This window comes from Hypanus sabinus, chromosome 10 (genome assembly GCF_030144855.1).
Source record: "Hypanus sabinus isolate sHypSab1 chromosome 10, sHypSab1.hap1, whole genome shotgun sequence".
NCBI classification, from domain to species: Eukaryota; Metazoa; Chordata; class Chondrichthyes; order Myliobatiformes; family Dasyatidae; genus Hypanus; species Hypanus sabinus.
This window is the reverse complement of record NC_082715.1, coordinates 113,367,637-113,381,933: the sequence shown is the minus strand read 5'-3', so window position 1 is coordinate 113,381,933 and position 14,297 is coordinate 113,367,637. Positions and strand designations below refer to the sequence as shown.

General features: G+C 45.7%; 1 protein-coding gene across 4 annotated transcripts in view; it reads left to right on the top strand.

Moving 5' to 3' along the window:
* LOC132400994 (toll-like receptor 5) overlaps nt 1–14,297 on the top strand; it is a 29,731-nt gene that overhangs the window by 8,654 nt on the left and 6,780 nt on the right. Inside the window, exon 1 of one of the 4 annotated variants that reach the window (XM_059982678.1) lies at nt 1,529–2,049. The exons of 2 other annotated variants lie outside the window; for them this stretch is intronic. The gene's annotated coding sequence lies outside the window, so the exon portion shown is untranslated. Of the gene's footprint in view, nt 1–1,528; nt 2,050–10,261; nt 11,655–14,297 lie in introns of those variants that run through there. One more of the 4 variants, XM_059982677.1, reaches the window with a different exon arrangement.

Below are 14,297 nucleotides of genomic sequence, written 5' to 3'. Positions count from 1 at the left end.
TCTGGTGAAGCTTGTCTGCACCCACTCCAAAGCCTCCATATTCTTTATGTAATATGACCAGATTTGCACACAATACTCCAAATGTGGCTTTGCCAAAATGTTATACACCGGCAGCATGATTTCCCAACTTTTATACCCAGTGCCCTAACCCATAAAGGCAACTGAACTGTGCACCTACTTTTCACCCCATCTACCCGGGGTGTCACTTCAGTGAACTATGAACTTGTATGCCAAGATCTTCCTGCGCCTTAGTGCCTCTGAAGGTTCTGCCATTAACTGTTTACCTTTCCGTACATCTGACTTCCCCAAGTGCGACACCTTATACTTGCCCAGATTAAACTCCGCTTCCATTTCTCTACCCACAACTGCCGCAGATTTATATCGTATTGTATCCTTTTACAACCAACTTCACCAGTCTTTGAGTAATCTGCAAACCTACTAATCAGCGTATTTGCATGTTTATTCAGAAAGTTTATATCTTAGCAATCACATATGTGGTTGGGAGAACTGTGATTGCCTGTGGCATATTAACGTGATGAGACCGTTCTCTGACTACCCCCTCCTAACCTTCTTCTCTCTCCACGTTTTCTCCATCTAGTCTATCTCCCCACTATCTCTGTGACTTCTCTCTTTCACCTCTCTTCCTCCTTCTTACTCTTTCCTTTCTCCTTCTCGTCTCCCAGCCCCCTCGTTTCACACCCTTTCCCATGTTTCTCTCTAATTCATGTTCTTTTCCACTTTAGTTTTATATTGTAACCACCGTTTTATGTTACCTTCCCGTAGCCCTTCCAAAATCTGTCTCTACTAAATCGCTCTGCCTCCTCTGCCAGAGGCTGAACTCCCTCTTTCAGGTCCGGAAATCCATCAACAGTTTAATGCAATATTCAATATTCTGCCTCGTCTCTTGCTTTAAACACACCGCAATCTGAATTACTGGCCTTCACATCCTGCAAACTTAAAAGGTAATTATGAGTCAACAATTATCTCAGCACTTAGTGTTCTTTTATTGATTAGTCACGCTCACGTTTTGCTCCTCCATCTTACACTCTTTTGATGGAGCCAATAATGGCTGTAACTTGCATTAATATGGGGCTAATAACATTAACAATCTTTACAGTACTGTTCCACTCTAGCAACAAAATCAAAACACTAGGACGTATCACTTCAAAATTTAAATATTTTAAACATTTCAAACACGAGAAAATCTGCAGATGCTGGAAGTCCAAAGTAACACACACACACAAAATGCCGAGTTCCTCCAGCATTGTGTGTGCGTGTTTTAAACATTTAATTATTAAACTCTCATCAATCTCTGGCGCGAGGGTGATGCACTCTTGTGCCAACCTTGCTATATCCCATTGACGAAGTTTACTCATAAACTTTGTACAGGCATTCTCTTTGGTTCTGACCTAATCGTGTGAGTCAGTGCTGCAACCAATCCGGACGTAACTATTCCAATCCAGGGATAAAGTCCAAACAACAACACACACAAAATGCTGGTGGAACACAGCAGGCTTGGCAGCATCTATAGGGAGAAGCAATGTCGATGTTTTGGGCCGAGACCCTTCGTCAGGACTAACCAACTTTGTCTCTTGCTAGTATTGTGTAGCTTTAGTCCTGCTATTTCCTGTTCCCCATTTTGGGTCTTTGACTATGCAAAGCTCGTCCGATCCTCACTGTCAGTTCGTCATTGGAACCAGTCATAATTATTTATAGTTTCCTGACAGGGATTCGGTCAATTCAGGATCAAACCATCCTTTCCTGAATATTTCAAACACGGAGGAGGTCACGAGAGCTCTTTCTCAACTGGAGGCGAAGTTCCTCTTGAATCATTTCCAAACCCAGCCTCCGTCGGTCATCCCAATCCTAAAACCCATCTCTTTTCAAATATGTGAAAAGATGTAGATGGTGGCGATCAGAAATACATAAAAAAGGAACACTAAGTGTGTTAGACACCTTCTATCTACGGTGAGAGAAACAAGTAACATTTAGGGTGTGAGAACCTTCAAGACAGTCTCCAGCCTGAAAAGCTGACAGTTCCTCTGCAGAGTGAGTCTCTCTCTCTCTCCCTCTCTCCCTCCCCCTCCCCTCCCCCTCCCCCTCTCCCTCTCCCTCTCCTCCCCCTCCCCTCCCCCCTCCCTCTCCCTCTTCCTCTCTCCCCCTCTCCCTCCCTCTCTCGCTCCCTCCCTCCCTCCCCCCTCTCTCTCCCTCTCCCCCTCTCTCTCTTTCCCCCTCTCTCTCTCCCCCTCTCCCTCCCCTCTCTCTCCCCCTCTTCCCCTCTCCCCTCTCTCTCCCTCTCCCCTCTCTCTCCCTATCTCCCTCTCCCCTATCTCTCCCTATCTCCCTCTCCCCTATCTCCCTCTCTCTCTCCCTCTCCCCTTTCCCTCTCTCCCTCTCTCTCCCTCTCCCCCTCTCTCTCTCCCTCTCCCCTCTCTCTCTCCCTCTCCCCTTTCCCTCTCTCCCTCTCCCTCTCTCTCCCTCTCCCTCTCTCTCCCTCTCCCTCTCTCTCCCTCTCCCTCTCTCTCCCTTTCCCCCTCTCTCCCTCTCTCTCTCCCTCTCCCCCTCTCTCTCCCTTTCCCCCTCTCTCTCCCTCTCTCCCACCACCCTAGTAATGTGAACTCTTTCCTAACCTGCATTTGTCAAATAACTACACATCCAACACATGGTTTCGCCGTCTATGTACACCAGAGTTGTACCAACTGAAATCGATCACAAATTCCACACCCTCTTTGTCAGAGTCAGGGTATCGAGCCTGCCTTACCGTGGAACATTGTCTGGAGCTGTGGTGAGGACAGAACCGGGATCCAAGATGTAGATCAGTATCTGGAGTGTAGACAGAACCGTGGTCCGGGATCAATAGTAAGGACAGAACCGGGAATAAGAGGCAGGCAGAACGAGGTCCAGTGTGTAGATCAGTGTCGGGTATGTGGGCGGAACCGGGGTCTGGGGCAAAACAGGATCGGAATTCAGGGTATGGACAGTATTGGGGTCTGGAGCGTGGAGTAAGGATCAGGTTTGAGGACAGAGTTGCTTTTTTCATGAGCTGTCACCTACCTACAAGTTTTCACACCCGAGAATAGTTATTGGCAGCGGAATTAATAGTATTACTGGAATGTCCACGGAATAACAAGAACAGAATAAGATCTTACCATAAAATTGACATATAACCTTTGTGGTTCCTTTCTTCAGCATCTCATTCTAAATCTACCAGTGCATTGTTAGTCTCACCGGGATCCTTCTGTTACAGTCCTCTTAGAACCAGACTGAAGATACATTTTGTCACAGAAAATAATATTCAGACAAATACTAAATCTGAACATTTGACTGACGAAGTTGCTACAGGACTGTCTGCAGGCAAGTGAACAATGCTCGAAGTAATTGGGAACCACTGGACCTCATCTCCTAACATTTACCTCCAGCTTGTTTAGAAAGGAACAGAATCCATTATGGTTTAATTTAAGAGCCTGGGGTTAATCTGCCCCTTTCAGAGGTATAGTAATACCTCGGAAAATTATTTGACATATTTTGAGATACAAGATTAATGTGCATGTGGATCAAGTATAGTCAATGTCCCACCCTACAGAACAATTGACAAATATTAATTTCCTCCTAACAGATTTAGCAAACTCCTCCGATTTCTTTTCACTTTCTCAGTCTCCCTCTCATTCTGTTTTATTTCTCTTTCCATGTCACCCCATCTCTCTGGTGGAACTCAAAAACCTTATATAATACTTTAAAACTTTCAACATATTTAGATTGGTTAAGGAAGAAGATGGCTTTAGGTTCAAACAGATAAAGCAGCAGAAAATCCAACTGCTTGGATTTCAAGAAACAGTTAAACTGTAAGGATTGAATAAGAGGCCAGTTGCGACAGGAGAGTGTTGATAGGAATGCACTGAATAAAGTGGGTGAGGGTGGGGGCAGGGGCAGATAGACAGATTGTCATATACATCAGGGTGCAATGTCAGTATGGACTGGATGCTTTAAAGGGCCTATATATATCTTGCTCTATCTCGATGTGACTATGAGTACAAAGGCTTGTTTAGTTACCTATCATCTACATATTTAAATAACCACACGTTAACACAAAAGGTGCTGCTCAACACCCCTGAGTTCCTCCTGCAGGTTGTATCTCTTATCAGGACAGAGCTCTGGGTTACAGAGCCTGTTGGTCCAAGGCCTTGGACTGTGGGGACAGTCCAACTGCATGCTACAGAGGGCTGAAATGGGGACAGATCATTTCTACATGATTAACCATTTTCAGTCTCTGTGGGCTCCCAGACCTCAACCTCTATTAAACACTCATGCACCGTACCTTTTTGGAGACTGGTTTGTGAAGTTCGTAGCAAAATCTAGTAGAAGCAACTTTGTTCTCCTCTATGGAGGTGTCTCACTGCAGTTAGAAGAGTCATTGGGGGATACTTTGGGTTGTTCTAGAACCTGGTCCAGCTGGGTTTTGTCCCAGAGACCGTTTTCCCCTGGTGTGGGGTAGCTTGTCTCACTGGCTGTGTCAGGAGCTGGGACAAGCAGTTGATGATCTATTTTGTGGAGGAAGTTTTAATTTATATGGGCAGCCTGAAACCATCTGGTGGAGAAATCAGTCAGGGCTCACAGAGCAACTCCGCCATGAACACTCTCTAAATGTTTGTTTTTTTAAAAAAAATTTAATTGATTTTTTTATGCATTTTCTACAACACTACAAATTAAAAAAACCCCAAAAACAAAGTAGAAAATTAGTACAGTGCAGATAAACATACAATAATAATATAATACAAAATGAGATCATTGAGAAAGCACCCAAGTTGAAGTCATGTAAAGTTAGTGTCCTCCCCAGGCCCCACAACAAAAAAACTCCAGACCAACCAAAACAAAATGTAGAGAATATAAATCAGAACTTTCAAACCCCCAAAACTGTAATACACTTGAAAACAGATAATAATGCCTACTACCAAAAAAAAGAGCTGAAAGCAAGAGACTTAAAAAAAACTTAATTAAGAGGAAAATTATGAAAATACTCAATAAAAGGTCCCCAGACCTTATGAAACTTTATATCCGAATTAAGAATTGAATAATAGATTTTTTTCAAGGTCTAAACAGGACATGATATCGTTAAGCCATTGAGCATGCGTGGGCGGGGCAACATCTCTCCATCTAAGGAGGATTAGACGTCTAGCCAGGAGAGAAGCAAAAGATAATATTCGACATTTAGTCGAATTCAAGCGTATATCTGTCTCACCCAGGAAAACAAACAAAGCAATTAAAAGGTTAGGTTCTAAGTGATGATTCAGAATACAGGATAAGGTTATAAAAACATCTTTCCAAAATTTCTCTAGACTAGGACAAGTCCAATACATATGAATAAAAGAAGCCTCGCCACTTTTACATTTATCACAAAGAGGACTAATATTAGGATAAAATCAAGATAGTTTAGATTTGGACATGTGGGCCCTATGAACAATCTTCAACTGTAAAAGACAGTGACGAGCACAAAGAGAAGTTGAATTAACTGATTTGAGAATCTCATCAGTTAAAGGGATATTTAAGTCATGTTCCCAAGCCATTCTGATTTTATCCACAGGGGCACACCGTAAGGATACTAATTTATCACGGATAAAGGATATTAAGCCTTTACCCAGTGGATTAATAGAAAAAGAAATCCATAGCATTTTTCTCAGGCATTTCAGGGAAGTTGAGAATTAAAGGATTAATTAAAGAATTAAAGTGTCTAATTTGGAGATATCTAAAGAAATGGGCATTAGGCAGATTGAACTTAGCAGAGAGTTGTTGAAAGGATGCCAAGCGATTATCAATAAAAAGATCTTCAAAATGCCTAATGCCCTTTCTATACCAATCATAGAATGTTGAATCATACATAGTAGGTAGAAAAAGATGATCATGTAAGATAGGACTAGAAAGGGAAAAACCATAAAAACCATAAAATTTCCTAAACTGGGCCCATATTCGCAAAGTATGTCTAACAAGAGGATTAACAATTAGTCTAGACAAACTACTAGGGAGTGCAGAACCAAGAAGTGCAGAAATAGATAGATCTTTAGTGGAATTCAGCTCCATTCCTACCCAATTAGGGCACTCAGATTGGCTATGAAAAAAAGACCAGAAAATAGTGCAACGAATGTTAGCTGCCTAAACGTTTGTTAAAGAGCCACCTCAAAAGGTGACATAATACAGTGACATATGACGTTTCAAATTAGTAAAATGACTCAAGCCACCTACACTCTAGCTCCCAGAATCTTCTTTGACATATGTACAAAACCACACAGACAAGTGGTGACGCTTCCCTGCACCTGTATCTCTGAATATTATTTATCTTTAATCACGTGGTGAATTTACACAGAACTCATCACGACAACGACTCAAGCAGTTCTGTTACTCTTTGCAAATTGACCCCTTCTCTCTGTCCCATTCTACCGTAATCTAAAACTCCATTTGTGACCTGCCTATGTACCCCATGACATAAGTAGCTCGTAGCCCGAGTATGTTCACTCTAACTAGGTAGCACAGGAGTATAGTTCTCATTTACAATTTCAGGCCCTTCTGGCCCAACAAGCCTGCGTCTCCCAATTACACGTGACTAATTAAGTTATTAACCTGTACATCTGGAATGTGGGAGGAACCCAGATTCTTCACACATTCCAAAGATCCACACACCAGTGATTAGCAATTGTGGGCAGGGGGAGGGGTTTCAATTCCTGCCACTCCGTAAGGAGTTTGTATGTTCTATCTATTACTGCATGGGTTTCCTCCGGTTCTCAGGTTTCCTCCCACATTCCGGAGGTGTACGCATTAGGGGAAGTAGATTGTGGGCATGCTCTTTTGGTGCTGGAAGCATGATGACACTTGTGGGCAGCCCCAGTAATCCGTGGAATGTGCTGGTCTTTAATGCAAACAACACATTTCACTGTACGTCTTGGTGACTGTGACAAATAATGCTAAACCTTATCCTCTCTTTTTATACCTCTATAAAATTACCTCTCAATTCTCGTCTTGATTGAAGAATGTTCCGTCCTGCTCAACCTCTCTCCATAACTCAGTCCCTCAAGTCCTAGCAATGTCTCTGTAAAATCTCCTTTGTACACTTTCAAGTATAATGGCATCCATTCTATAGCAGGGTAACCAAAACTGAACATAATATTTCAAGTGAGGTCTCACTAATGACCTGTATAACTGCAACATAAAATCTCACCTTCAATACTGAGTACCCTGACCAATGTGCCCAACCCTTCTTCATCACCCTGCCTTCCTGGATCTGTAGGGGTTTGTTTCAGGTTGGTGTGGTCCAGACCAGGATTGCACAGTGTGGATTATTCTTGAGATATGAGATCACTCTCAATTTTCCATAATCCAGTGAATGAAGTCCCAAACTGTTCAAGCTCCCCCCATGAATGGTTGGCCGCTGAGAGTTTGGTGAGGTGACCTTGTTGCTTGATTGATATTTGTCAGTATTGGGCTCTGCAGTCACTGTTTAAATCTCTCGACGTCACAGTGATAGCGATGTTGTGGTTGTGAACTAGTTTGGAACTTTGGCTCTTTTTGTGAAGACACAGAAAAGGAGGAACAACTGCCTCCCTTTAACAGCACAGTGCAGTATAGACCTCTCAGCGTATGAAGTTGTCGTGACCTACTCAGTCTAACCCCTATGTCCTAAACAGCCCATAACCACCCAGTTTTCTTTCATCCCTGTACCTAAGAGTCTCTTTGATATCCGTGGTGTAACACCCCCGACAGCACATTCCAGTCACTCTCTGTGTAAAACCTACATCTAACATCTCCTTTAAACTTTCCTTCATTCCCCTTAAAAGGATGCCCCCTCTGGTATTAGCCATTGCCACCCTGGAGCAAGATGGCAGCGGGATAGCAGCAGCAGCAGCGGCAGTGGACGGAGGAGGTGGAGGTGGGACAAACACAGCGGGAACCGTGAGAACACGTCTCTTCCAAAGGAGGGTTGGACAAGGTTTTGTGTTTCCTGTTATTTTTTTCCCGGGAGCCCGCCTTCGCCTGTGGTCTGCTCGCAGCCCTTCGCCACCACGCCCAGGCTCAGCATCCACCAGCACTGCCACTTCGAACCCAGGCCCAGGCCCTGCTGCTTCATCCCCGGTGTCCCGGCTGCCACAAACCCCGGCCCGGAGCGTGGCGCGGTGAAATGCCCCAGGCCCAGGCCCAGGCCCAGGCCCTGCTGCTCCATCCCCGGTGTCCCGGCCGCCACAAACCCCGGCCCGGAGCGTGGCGCGGTGAAATGCCCCAGGCCCAGGCCCAGGCCCAGGCCCTGCTGCTCCATCCCCGGTGTCCCGGCCGCCACAAACCCCGGCCCGGAGCGTGGCGCGGTGAAATGCCCCAGGCCCAGGCCCAGGCCCAGGCCCTGCTGCTCCATCCCCGGTGTCCCGGCCGCCACAAACCCCGGCCCGGAGCGTGGCGCGGTGAAACGCCCCAGGCCCAGGCCCAGGCCTTGCTGCTCCATCCCCGGTGTCCCGGCCGCCACAACCCCCGGCCCGGAGCGCGGCGCGGTGAAACGCCCCAGGCCCAGCTGATAGCACCTGATAAGGGTCCCTTGCTCAGAGTTACAAGCAATGGCCAACGGCAGACCCAGCAGGAGACTGGTGGGAACGCAGCAGAGCTACGATCTTGGAAGACAATGGTTGCTTTGCAAGCAGATGATCTACCAAGAGAGGTGGTGATCTCCTTAAACTCACCTGGCAGAAGGCAAAGGCAAACCACTGCTGTAACCTGCCGAGTCCATGATTTCCCAATATGTCAGTCTCAATAAAGGATCAAAACAACGATGTTAACGACAAGTGTCGGCACAGAGCGGCATGGAGGGAAATCGTCCACCAACTGGAAATTCCAGATGTGACCTGACGATGACCCTGGGAAAAGGCACTGGCCCTCCACTCTGTTCCTTATAAGCTAAATTATCACGTTGCTTCTCACCCTCCTTCACTCCAAAGAAAAATGTCCTTGCTTCATTCTCTAATCACGAGGCAACCAGAAATGAACACAATGTTTCAGGAATAGTCTAACCACAGTTTTATAGAATTGCAAAATTTCCTTGTAGCGCTTGACTAATGAAAGCCAACACACCATCACAGCATACGCCTTCTTATCTGTTTTGTGGAGAGTATTTCAACTGGTGGGGGGCGGGGGGTGGGTACTGCCTAGGACCAAAGTGAGCTGCAGAGAGTCGTAAGCTTAGTCAGTTCCATCATGGACACTAGCCTCCGTAATATCCAGGGCATATTCAAGGAGCGATACGTTACAAAAGGTGGCATCCATGATTAAGGACCCACATTACCCAGGATATGCCCTCTTCTTACTGCTACCATCAGGAAGGAGGCACTGGAGCCTGACGGCACATACTCGATTCAGGAATAGCTTCTTCCGCTCTGCCATCAGATTTCTGAGTGGACATTGAAGCCTTGAACACAGACTCACTTCTTACTTATTTTTATTTTTTGTGTACTACTTATCCAATTTAACCACTTACTGAAATTCTCAGTTTTTTCTCCCTAAGTATTGCATTGTACTGCTGCGGCAAAGTTATTAAATTTCACAATATATGCCAATGATACTAAACTTGATTCTGATTTGGATTCAACTTGGTGACAACTTTCAGGAATCTATGCATTTGGACCTCAAGATCCCTTTTTTCTTCCACACTGCTAAGAATTTGCTATTAACTGTTACGGAATCAGGCAACAATAAATATATGAGTTAGGCAGGGGTTTATATAACAAATAACACATTTATTAAACACTGAAAACAAACCCCCCCCCACCCCCAGAAGTAAACAAATCACTAACGTAACCAGAAATCAGCTGCTGTGCGGCAGCTTAAACAGTTTTTAAAGCGATGAAGCTTAGACAATGAAGTTCTTCAAAGTAATTTTGCAAAAGTTCAAAATGCTCACAGTCCATTTAAGGGAGAGACTTTTTAAGATGATTTAAATGCTCTTTCACATCGTGTTGCTTCGGTTCCCAAATCGAACTTTTCCCACGAAGAATTTTACGTAGATGGACAAACGAAACGGCTTAAAGGCACTGACCTTTCCTTTACTACACTATCCTCAATCCTTTCTGCTATTTCACAGGGATTAACACGAGAACAGTCAATGAATTCCTTCCGAATAAGGATCAAACAAGGTCGAACCTGTTTCACCGTCGAAATCGATTCTCCTCGATCTTCTAACTCCCGAACTCCGATCTTCACTCTCCACTGATTCTCAACCAGCAGTATTGTAAAGAAACTGCTGGCAATGACCTTTTAAACTTTAGGCATTAGATAAAACTTCATCTTTCAACTAAACTGCGTCATAACATTAAATCACGCAGTGGCATGAAGTCAACATGGCAAATCCAGCCACGAACTGCCCCTCCTCAAAGGGAGGGGTCCTCCTTTTATACTCTGTAAAAAAAACCTGTCACATGACCTCTATTGGCGGGAAAATTACATCACTCCACCATCACAAGACCATTACCTCAAGTCCAGTATAGCTTCAACCCCAGTCACGTGACAAGGGTACGTAACATAACCATATTTGACCTTCCAAACTGTATCAGTTCACACTTATCCAGATCGAACTTCATCTGCCACTTATGCTGACCTCACATTTGTCAAGGTCCCCAACAGTACTGAACACCAAAGGAGGGTATTCATTAAAGACCTCCCTATCTCATCCGACTTCAGGAACATATTTCTCCCTTTATCCCTTTTGTCTGTGAGGGTGCCTGTCACCCTGGCCATTTCCTTCACTGCCTTCTGGCAGGAGATGCAGGAGCTTGAAAGCCTGGAGCACCAGACTCATTAACAGCTTCTTCGCCAATGCTATCAGACTTACTCATAGAGACTGGCAGCACAGAAACAGCCCTTCAGCCCTACTGGTCCGTGTGTACACCATGATGCCCTATCCAATTTAGTTCCATTTCCCGTATGTTCTAAATCTTCCCAATCCATGTGCTGTACCTGTCCAACTGTCTTTTAAAAGTTATTATATCTGTCTCACATAGATAATCCTTTGTGTAAAAAAAGCTATACTCACACTGTCAGAGGGTCAGTATTGAGGGAGTGTCACACCGTCAGAGGGACGGTACTGTGGGAGTGTCACACTGTCAGAGGGACAGTACTGAGAGAGTGTCACACTGTCAGAGGGACAGTACCGATTGTAAAGAAACTGCTGGCAATGACCTTTTAAACTTTAGGCATTAGATAAAACTTCATCTTTCAACTAAACTGCGTCATAACATTAAATCACGCAGTGGCATGATATAACTCAGTCCTGGCAACATCTTTGCAAATCTCTTCTGTACTCTGGAGAGTTTAATAACATCTTTCCTATAGCAGGGTGACCAGAACTGAACACAAAACTTCAACTCTTGAACTACTTTTTCCACACGCATTACATGGTGATGCAGTCACATCCTTGAATCTTTCCTTCTACCCTCCCACTATTGTTACTTCAGCATTTCTTTTTCCACAAGTTTGGTCTGCACAACAATCACTACAGTATCCTGCTGTTGTATTTATTATCATCATGTTACTGTTTATTCAAGTCAGGTTGAGTTTATTGGCATGTGTTCCAGTACGGTGAGAAACAGGAACACGAAAGACTTTCTAGCAGCATCGTCACAAGCATGTAGCTACAGGTAACACACAGAACAAATTATATGGACTTGAAGAGAGAGCAAAGATTGCAAATCAAGACATTTGTGTAGAGACAAGCCCATGGTAGTGCAGGAGGTGGTCTCAAGCCCATGGAAGTGTAGGAGGTGGTCTCAAGCCCATGGTAGTCAAGGAGGTGGTCTCAAGCCCATGGAAGTGTAGGAGGTGGTCTCAAGCCCATGGAAGTGTAGGAGGTGGTCTCAAGCCCATGGTAGTGCAGGAGGTGGTCTCAAGCCCATGGTAGTCAAGGAGGTGGTCTCAAGCCCATGGTAGTGTAGGAGGTGGTCTCAAGCCCATGGTAGTGCAGGAGGTGGTCTCAAGCCCATGATAGTCAAGGAGGTGGTCTCAAGCCCATGGAAGTGTAGGAGGTGGTCTCAAGCCCATGGTAGTGTAGGAGATGGTCTCAAGCCCATGGAAGTGCAGGAGGTGGTCTCAAGCCCATGGTACTCAAGGAGGTGGTCTCAAGCCCATGGAAGTGCAGGAGGTGGTCTCAAGCCCATGGTAGTGCAGGAGGTGGTCTCAAGCCCATGGAAGTGCAGGAGGTGGTCTCAAGCCCATGGAAGTGCAGGAGGTGGTCTCAAGCCCATGGAATTCAAGGAGGTGGTCTCAAGCCCATGGAAGTGCAGGAGGTGGTCTCAAGCCCATGGTAGGCAAGGAGGTGGTCTCAAGCCCAGGGTAGGCAAGGAGGTGGTCTCAAGCCCATGGAACTGCAGGAGGTGGTCTCAAGCCCATGGTAGTCAAGGAGGTGGTCTCAAGCCCATGGAATTGCAGGAGGTGGTCTCAAGCCCATGGATCTGCAGGAGGTGGTCTCAAGCCCATGGTAGTGCAGGAGGTGGTCTCAAGCCCAGGGTACTCAAGGAGATGGTCTCAAGCCCATGGAACTGCAGGAGGTGGTCTCAAGCCCATGGAAGTGCAGGAGGTGGTCTCAAGCCCATGGAACTGCAGGAGGTGGTCTCAAGCCCATGGAACTGCAGGAGGTGGTCTCAAGCCCGTGGTAGTCAAGGAGGTGGTCTCAAGCCCATGGAAGTGCAGGAGGTGGTCTCAAGCCCATGGTACTCAAGGAGGTGGTCTCAAGCCCATGGAAGTGCAGGAGGTGGTCTCAAGCCCATGGTAGTCAAGGAGGTGGTCTCAAGCCCATGGTAGTGCAGGAGGTGGTCTCAAGCCCATGGAAGTGCAGGAGGTGGTCTCAAGCCCATGGAATTCAGGGAGGTGGTCTCAAGCCCATGGAAGTGCAGGAGGTGGTCTCAAGCCCATGGAACTGCAGGAGGTGGTCTCAAGCCCATGGAATTCAGGGAGGTGGTCTCAAGCCCATGGAAGTGCAGGAGGTGGTCTCAAGCCCATGGAAGTGCAGGAGGTGGTCTCAAGCCCATGGAATTCAAGGAGGTGGTCTCAAGCCCATGGAAGTGCAGGAGGTGATCTCAAGCCCATGGTACTCAAGGAGGTGGTCTCAAGCCCATGGTAGTCAAGGAGGTGGTCTCAAGCCCATGGAAGTGCAGGAGGTGGTCTCAAGCCCATGGTAGTGCAAGAGGTGGTCTGTAGTGTTTGTTGCAGTGCTGGATTAAAGTTATGCAGATTGATTCAGGAACCTGATGGTTGGAGGGAAACAATTGTTCCTGAACTTGGTGGTTTGGGACTTAAGGCTTCTGTACCTCCTGCCTGCAATAACAGTGAAAAAAAGGGCATGGATCCTTGATAATAGATGTCATCTTTTTGAGGCAGAGCCTTTTGTAGATGTTGTCAACATTGGGGAAGCAGTGCCCATGCTGGACTCTGCATTTCCATGTCATGACATGACTGGCCAGGATACTTTCTGTGGTGCGTTTGTAGAAGTTGCAGCGGCATGCCAAATCTCTTTAAGCTGCTAATCTCTGCAAGTTTCATGCAAGTAAGGAATTATTTTGCACTCTGGTATACATGATAAAAAAGAAAACATGACAAAAATTATATTGTAGTTGTACAAGACATTGGTGAGGCCACATTGGGAATATTGTGTTTGGCTTTGGTCATCCAGCTACAGTAAGAGTGCAAAGGAGATTGTGGAGATTTGAGGAACTATGTGATGGACAGAGATTGTGCAGCATAGGAGAATGAGGGGTGATTTTATCGAGTACAAAATCATGAGGGTCAAAGACAGGGAAATGCCCAGATTGAGAAATCAAGAATTAAAGAGAATAGATTTAAGGTGAGAGGAAAGAGATTTAATAATAACCTGAGGGACCGATTCACTCAGAGTGTGGTCAGTATTTGGAACTGACTGCCAGAAGAAGTGGTTGAAGCAGGTTGAATAACAACATTTAAAGGTTGTTTGGACGGTATATGGTGAGGAAAAATTTAGAGAGATTTGGGCCAAATGCATGCAAATTGGTTGGGCACCTTGGGTAGCATGGACAAGAAGGGCCAAAGGGCCTGTTTCTGTGCTGTATGAATCTATTACTAACAAACTAGGCTGATCTAATCTAAAGGGGGCAATGGCCAAGGGAAAGGGTGCAGGGTCTCAGGGACCTTAGTAATACAGGAAATCACCTGCCCTGAGGGTCAGATGAGGCAGCCTCTGGGGCAGGGGGTGGGGAGGTTGTCTCCGAGTTGCTCTGTTTCTCTGCGAGTTGGGTGGATGCTGAGTGAATCCT